We start from the raw sequence: 9,029 nt of genomic DNA on the forward strand, positions 1-9,029 counted from the left end.
AGGGTCACAATTTCCATATTTTCTATTAATCATTTTTTGCAATAGATGTCTTTTGCCATGGTCTGGTGAACATTCTTCAGTATTATGAGAAATCATTGCTGAAATAAATGAAAGTTTAAAACAATTACTTAATAGACTGGAATGAATATATTTTGCGTATATAACAGGAAATTATAGCAGAGTTTGTGGGGGCATCTGGAAATCCATCCAGTGCTTGACAAAGATCCTCTGGAGGATGTTTGCAAAGGCTCATTCATCCTAAAAGGAATTGCCAGATGTTTTGCTCCAGAGCATGGTGTTTTCTCTGCTGTGTTTTTCTGATAATATATTACTCATTTCAGTCTGAACGTATTGCTTAAGGGGACAAGGGGAATACAACAAAAATTCCAGAAAATATTACCTACAATCTGAAAAACAATGGGTCTTTACCACTAACAAAATTAAAAATAATTTTGCAACCATGCAATGAGTCCCTGAAAGCCTCTGGAGAAAATAGATATAGATTTGCCTTTGTCTCCAACAGGCTGGTTAAATTCCAACAATATTTTTGTTTATGTGTGATGGTGAGGTAAGAGAATAAGGTTTCACAACATTCCTTCCTTCCTACAAAGTATATGTCACCTCTATAATAAATGTTTGTACACAGGAACCATTGGGACCGCTGCCCTCCTGTAGCCCTTAACTCAGCAATTTAGATATTAACCAGATGGACCTAGTAGAAATGGTCATGTGAGATTACTTGTCTATCGCTTTAACCGTGAGAATAATAAGAATAGTCTTAGGTCACATAGAGTTTAGATATTAAGGAAATAAACATTGTATTAGCTCATTGACATAGTTAGATATGCTTAAAAGAATTGTGATTAGGTAAGGATGATCTGTAAGGTTACTGTTTTCTCATAATCTTTCAGTTCCTTTTTAAGAACAATTCCTGCCTATGCTTTGGAAAACTTCTTTAATTTCATTAACCACAAGACTGTCATTATAGCCTGAAGAAAAATATATATAAACCCAGCCTTTCTCAGAATAAAGTGGGATTGATTGCACCAGAACTAGAGTCTGTGTGTTTCATTCTCCATCCATCGCCGACACTGTCTCCCTGCACCCCATTTACCTGTGTGGAACCTATGGACTCCTGCTAGGGCTGGACCCCAGCAAGTGGTGCCCAACGTGGGGCACTCTGGTAAACCCCCCATTTATTAATATTAATTTCTTTCCTTTTCAAGACAGCTAGGATCCTTCCTGGGATGTCATGGACCCCTCAGTAGAGAAGGCGGAGGAGAGGCAGGGATAGAAAGAACAGCTACCATGGGAAGTAGTGCAAGCAAAGAAAGAGCACTATTTACTGATATTGCTAAGCACTTATTAACTAAAAGAGGAACACATGTAGTCACAGCTCAATTCAAAAGATTTTTTCCTTTTGTGCAAGAATGTGCCCCTTGGTTTCCTGAACAGTGTACTTTAGATGTTAAAACCTGAAAAAAGGTAGGCGATGCTATGCATGCACATCATAGATTATATGGCAATGAAAGAGTCCCCACTGAAGCTTTTGCACTGTGGAATCTTTTTAGGGACTGTTTAGACCCTAGACATGAAAGTGAACAGCTAATTAAAAAGGGTAAGATCACCAGACAAAACATTAGAATAGGAGCCTTTGCTGATAGCCTCAGTTAAAAAATATACAGAGGAAACTCAGAGTGAAAGTGAAAGTGAATCAGACGATGATAAAGATGGGAGAAAGGAGAAAGTCTGCCTGATCAGCTCTCCCCATCTGATGAGCAGGACTTCTTAGAAGCTGCTTTCAGATATCATAATGAGGATCCACCTTTGGTGGCTCCTGTTGTGCCGGCCTTTCCTAAACCCCCAGATAAAATAAAAAGTAAAGTCCAAAAGGTAGGATTTCTAGGTTCTGTTAGTGAGGCACAAAAACAGGGAGATGTTAGTATTTGTTGCCCTATAGTATGGGCTATAGATGAGGGAGGAGAGCCTCATTGGGAGCCTCTCTCTTTTAAAATATTAAAAGAACTAAAAGCAGCTGTAAAAGATTTAGGACTTACTTCCCCTTATACTCTGCAGCTAGTGGAGAATGTGAGGTCACAGTGGCTGACGCCTTTTGATTGGCAACAAACCGCAAAGTCGTGTTTAACACCAGGGCAATATTTACTTTGGAAGACAGAATATGAAGAATTAGCAAAAGCCTCTGTACAGTCACAGGTGGACAGAAGAAGAAATAGAATAACCTTAGGACAGTTAAGAGGAACAGGGGATTGGCTTACTCCTGCAGAACATATTAAACTTCCTAGAAAGATTTTAGAGGAAATTTTTAAATGTGCTCAGTTGGCATGGAGGTGATTGCCTTCTGCTGATGCCCCAACAACCTTTCTTAGCAATATTCAACAAGGTAGCATGGAACCCTATGAAGACTTCTTAGCAAAATTAGAGGAAAATATTTCTAAAATCATTACTAATTCAGAAGCGGCTGAAATATTACTAAAGCAATTGACTTTTGAAAATGTTAATCCTACTTGCCAGGCTCTATTAAGACCAATTAGAAGAACTGGCTCTCTTTCAGACTATATTAAAACCTGTATGGACAGTAGTCCCGCTCATATTCAAGGAATAGCTATGGCTGCTGCCTTACAAGGAAAATTTTATTCACAATATCTTAAAGGTATTAATCAAAATGTTAATGCTCCTAGGCCTGCTGGTTGTCCTGGCAGGCCTGAAGGTAATTGTTTTTCTTGTGGACAACTTGGGCATTTTGCTTAGGATTGTCCTAATCCTAAGATTCCAATTGTGCCAGCTCCAGTGGCCCCTCAGAATACTGCTGGGGGAACTGGAGCTCCTCCTAAAACAATTTGTCCTAAATGTCAGAAAGGATTTTATTGGGCTCATGAATGTAGATTCAGATTTCATAAAGATGGCCATTTGCTTAATGGACTAGGACAACGAGGTTCAAACATGCCTCCTATAAAACAGTCAAGGCAAAATTATCCAGGATTTCAAGCCAATGAATCTTATCCAAAAAACAGGATGAGGGAACTTCCCCAGGCCCCTCTAAACAATTAGGGATCCCCCAATCCATTTGTACAACAACAATTAATAACCTGCCCAGAGGAACCCCAGGTAGTGCAGGATTAGATCTGCCTTCCTCTCAGCACTTAATTATTCCTCCAGAATCAGAGGTTACTTTAATCCCAACAGGCATATTTGGCCCTTTGCCTGAGGGACATATGGGCCTAATAATAGGAAGAAGTTCTATAACAAAAGCAGGAATCCAGGTAATACCTGGTGTAGTAGATTCAGATTATTTAGGAGAAATAAAAATTATGGTCTATCCCCCATATAAGACAGTACAGATTTTTCCTCAACAGAGAATTGCTCAGTTATTGTTAATATCCTATCTTAAACTTCCAAATCAAGTACTAGCCCCAGAAAGAAAGAGGGCTTTGGATCAACTAATACTGTGCCCTGGGTACAAAAGATTTCAGAACAAAGACCTATGAAAGCTATAGAAATAAATGGCAAAAGATTTGAAGGACTGCTAGACACAGGAGTGGACCTAACTTGTATTGGAGCTCATGATTGGACTCCTAGGTGGCCAACTACTAAATCCCCTTCTACTTTGGTGGGGCTAGGATTAGCCTCCAATGTGGCAAAAAGCTCTGTTATGTTACATTGGAGAGACAAAAAAAAAAAAAAAAAAACTGGGACTTTTCAACTATATGTTATTCCCTCTCTCCCCTTTACATTATGGGGAAGAGATATAATGGAACAACTTAATATTACTTTAACTGATGAACAGGAGGAAAGTACATATTTTTCATAGGGACCTCTGTTACCAGGCAGGCTGACCCAATTATCTGGAAGGACAACCAACCAGTATGGGTGGACCAGTGGCCCTTATCAAAAGAAAAACTTGAAGTAGCCACAAAATTAGTACAGGAACAATTACAGTTAGGACATATAGAGCCATCTAATAGTCCATGGAATACACCTATATTTGTTATAAAGAAAAAATCAGGAAAATGGAGATTACTGCAGGATCTAGGAGCAGTTAATAATACAATGGAGACTATGGGGGCACTTCAGCCTGGCCTCCCTTCTCCTTGGCTGTCCCTAAAGGCTATCATATTATAGTCATTGATTTATAAGATTGCTTCTTTACTATTTCTTTAGCTAAACTAGATAGATGGTGTTTTGCTTTTAGTTTACCATTGCCTAATTTACAAAGGCCTTATCAAAGATTTCAATGGAAAGTATTACCTCAAGGAATGAAAAATAGTCCTACATTATGTCAAAAGTTTGTAGATCAAGCCTAACTTAATTGTAGACAAAAGTATCCAGACTGCTATATGATTAATTATATGGATGATATATTGATTGCACATTCTCAAAGCAATTTGTTACAAATAATATTACAGGATTTAATTAAAGATTTACAGAGGTGGGGTCTGATAGTGTCTTCTGAAAAAATTCAACCGGAACCTCCTTATAATTATCTAGGAAGAACTATAAAAACAGATTGTGTCAGCTCTCAAAAGTTACAAATTCAAAAAGGCAAATTATTAACGTTAAATGATTTTCAAAAATTATTGGGGGATATAAATTGGATTAGACCTTATTTAAAACTCTCAACTAATGATTTAACACCTTTGTTTGAAATACTAAAGGGTGATTCAGATCCTAACTCAAGTAGAGTATTAACTAAAGAAGGAGATCAAGCCTTACAAGTGGTTGAAACTGCAATTCAAAAACATTACCTGCAACAAGTTAATTATAAATTGCCTTGGGTTTTTATTGTGCTAAAAACAAAACATACTCCAACAGGTTGCTTATGGCAAAATGATCCACTTGAATGGATACACTTACCAGTATCAGGAAATAAACTATTAATGCCTTATCCTACTATGGTAGCTTCTTTGGTATTAAAGGCAAGATATAGAAGTAAAGAATTGTTTGCTTGTGAAATGCATGAAATAATTATTCCTTACACAAGAGTACAATTTGACCAATTATTACAAATTGATGATCAATGGGCTATTGCATTTCTAAATTTTACAGGAAAAATTTCTTTCCACTTGCCCGATAATCCTTTACTACATTTTTTACTTCAAACAGAAATAATACTTCCTAAATGGTGCTCCTCGACTTCAATTAACAATGCTATGTTAATATTTACAGATGGGTAATCAAATGGAAAAGCAGTTACAATAATTAATTCTCAACCCACAGTTCAATGGACACAAGAAATGTTTGCACAAAGAACTGAATTAGAAGCTGTCATCTATGCTTTCAAGACTGTTGCTCAACCCTTTAACTTGTACACAGACTCACTATACATTGTTAAACTGTTTCCAACCATAGAACAGCAACTCTCTCCTTTTCATCTAAAATTATACATAGGGTACAAGAACTTCAATACCTAATTCATAACAGAACTTCACATTTCTTTATAGGTCATATTCGGGGACATTCCAGATTATGTGTTCCCCTTGCTCAGGGGAATACCCATGCTGATCACTTAACTAAAAATTTTATTTTAACAGCTATAGAAGAAGCTATTATATCACACAAAAATCATCATCAAAATTTATCTGCCTTACAAAAATAATTTCATATTTCTAGAGAAGAAGCTAGAACTATTGTTAAAAATTGTCATGTTTGTCCTAAATTTATTCATTCTCCACAGATGGGAGTTAATCCTGGAGGATTTTTACCTAATGTCTTATGGCAAATGGATGTAACTCATATCAGAATTTGGAAAATTGTCTTATGTTCATGTTACAGTTGATACCTTTTCTCATGTTACTGTGGCCTCAGCCAGAACTGGGGAAGCCTACAAGGATGTGATTCAACTTTTATTCCTTTGTTTTTTCTGTTTTCGGAATGCCTAAAAAATTAAAAACTGATAATGCTCCTGCTTAAGCATCGAAACCATTTAAAGATTTCTGTTCAGGGTTTAATATTTCTCATTCTACAGGAATTCCTTATAACCCACAAGGACAAGCAATAGTAGAAAGGAGCCATCAAAGATTAAAAAATAAATAAAAATAAATAAGCTAAAAGAGGGAGAGCTTAAATACTCTTCCCCACAACATATTTTATAACATCCTTTATTTGTTTTAAATCATCTAAATACTGACAAGGAGGGAAATACTGCAATGATGAGACATTGGGAAAGTAAAAGGTCAAAACAAAGTTTAGCAAAATGGAAAGATTTATTATCTGGTAAGTGGAGAGGACCTGATGTCTTGCTGATATTTGGTTGAGGCTATGCTTGTGTACTTCCATAGGATGCTGAAACACCTTTGTGGATTCCAGACAGATTGATAGGTCACTACAATGAGCCCTATTCTAAAGAGGAAGAACAAAGAGTATTGGATCCCTTACCAACCCAATCAGATGGACAAAAATGGGCTAGTATTTAAGATGAAAAAGTTTCACCTTGCACAATCATCCGCAACTCGCAACTCAGACCTGCCGACTTGGGGACAAGTGAAATGCCTGACTGCTGCTGCTGAACACATGGTGAACAGCTCCAGAAAACTCCAGAGGCTTTGTTTTTTGCATTGATTACTCTCATTTTGACTCAGGTACTGCCTATTCATGCTTATGATAATGAAGGGAAAGCTTACTGGACCTATTTTCCAAATCCTCCCTTACTGCATCCAACTACTTGGAGCAGATCTAATATTAAAGTATTTACTAATGAGCCTCAATTACTTGGAGGGATTTCAGATTCTTTAATACCACATAAAATAGCATCTACAATTACATTTCATGGAATTACTGAAAAGACACCAATGTGATTTAGTACAGATAATCTACATGTGCCACTGGGATGTCTCCCTTTAAGTTATAGGACTTACATTACTGATTCTCCAGGAGAAGAAGACAACAAAAGAGATATATGGTCCCTAGAGATAACCTCACTTGAATATGCTAATTATAATGATACAAATATTTCAGTGGCTTTACCACCTCCTTTTAAACTGTGTGATGACTTGAATAGTCGTGAAGACAGATCTTGGAATCTACTCAATTTAGAAACAGATTTCTCAAAATGGTTTGAATGTGGTTTTCATCATACTGCACTACAGTTTAAGCCACAAGGCTCTGCAACTACTATTACAGATTATTCTGTGTCTTCTCCTGATTTTGATTATAAACATTGTTTAAAGATAAGATGGAATAAAATGGAACATTTTAATTTTAACCCTTTTCTTACCAATGAACCTATTCATAGATGGTTTACTCCTGGATGGGTAACACCTATCTATCGGAGTGACCTTATAAATGGTAAATTCTCGTAATTTCCTGACTTGCATAGACTATTAGCAGCTACTAATATAGTATTATTTCAAAGACCTAAGTTAAGTATACCTAATGACTTTGCAGTACATGCTTGTATAAATGCTCCTCATGCTATTCTGATGTCTACCATAAATAATTTCAATATGACTAAAAGTAAGGAAGCTTATAACATTTATTGCCATGTTTTTCTTTTTACTAATTGTGTTAATTCAACCATGTCTAAAGATTTAAAGGTGTTTTTAATTGTACATCAACCTAATTATGTTATATTGCCAGTTAATCTTACAAAATCTTGGTATGATGACTCAGGTGTTGAAATTTTAAAAACAGTTAATGAACTTGTAAGACCAAAAATATTTGTTGCAGCTTTGATCCTAGGAATAACAGCTTTAATCAGGATAATCATTTCTTTTGCTCTCTCAACAACAGCGCTTTTACAGGAAATTCATACTGCTTCACCCGTAAATGATTTATCACATAATGTCTCTGTGGCATTAGCAGCACAAGAACAAATTGATAAAAAATTAGAAACAAGAATTAATGCTCTTGAAGAAGATATTCTCTTTATGGGAAATGAGATTCAAAATATTCTAACTAGAATGTACTCTAGATGTCATGCTAACTACAAATGGATTTGTATTATTCCCTTAAAGGTTGATAATAATACTAATTGGGAACAAGTTAAAACTCACCTTAGAGGAGTTTGGAATAATACTAATATAGCACCAGATATCAATGCTTTAAAACTACAAATAAAAATGTTAAGTCAGGCTCATCTCTTGGTTATTCCAGCAGATAATTTGGCCTCCCAAATGTTTCATAATATAAAAACAACTATATTTAATAGTACATTCCTAATTATAATATTACAATATAGCTTCATTGGAGTATGTACTTTAATTTTAATTCTTTCTCTTCCAGTCATCCCCTGAGTAATCCACAGACTAGTCAAGAGAATAAAAATTCAAGAAGACATCTTCACTTTACAAAATAAAAAAAGGGGAAGCTGTGGAGGCATTTGGAATTCCATCCAGTGCTTGACAAAGATCTTGTGCAGGATATTTGCAAAGGCTCATCCTAAAAGGAATTGCCAGATGTTTTGCTCCAGAGCATGGTGTTTTCTCTGCTGTGTTTTTCTGATAATATATTACTCATTTCAGTCTGAACAGATTGCTTAAGGGGATGAGGGGAATACAACAAAAATTCCAGAAAATATTACCTACAATCTGAAAAACAATGGGTCTTTACCACTAACAAAATTAAAAATAATTTTGCAACTGTGCAATGAGTCCCTGAAAGCCTCTGGAGAAAATAGATATAGATCTGCCTTTGTCTCCAACAGGCTGGTTAAATTCTAACAATATTTTTGTTTATGTATGATGGTGAGGTAAGAGAATAAGGTTTCACAACATTCCTTCCTTCCTACAAAGTATATGTCACCCCTATAATAAACATTTGTACACAGGAACCATTGGGACCACTGCCCTCCTGTAGCCCTTAACTCAGCAATTTAGATATTAAACAGATGAGACCTAGTAGAAATGGTCACGTGAGATTACTTGTCTATCACTTTAACCATGAGAATAATAAGAATAGTCTTAGGTCATATAGAGTTTAGATATTAAGGAAATAAACATTGTATTAGCTCATTGACATAGTTACATATGCTTAAAAGAATTGTGATTAGGTAAGGATGATCTGTAAGGTTACTG

The 9,029-nt window shown here is 35.9% G+C and overlaps 1 long non-coding RNA gene across 1 annotated transcript; it reads left to right on the plus strand.

Moving 5' to 3' along the window:
- The first annotated feature begins 1,039 nt into the window (after positions 1-1,039).
- Positions 1,040-8,820, plus strand: LOC306652142. Its single transcript, XR_013761313.1, has 3 exons — positions 1,040-1,183; positions 6,297-6,531; positions 8,239-8,820. It is a non-coding gene; the product is annotated as an uncharacterized lncRNA (long non-coding RNA).
- Positions 8,821-9,029: the final 209 nt, after the last annotated feature.

Source organism: Sciurus vulgaris (genome assembly GCF_902686455.1).
Source record: "Sciurus vulgaris genome assembly, contig: HiC_scaffold_631_arrow_ctg1, whole genome shotgun sequence".
NCBI lineage: Eukaryota > Metazoa > Chordata > Mammalia > Rodentia > Sciuridae > Sciurus > Sciurus vulgaris.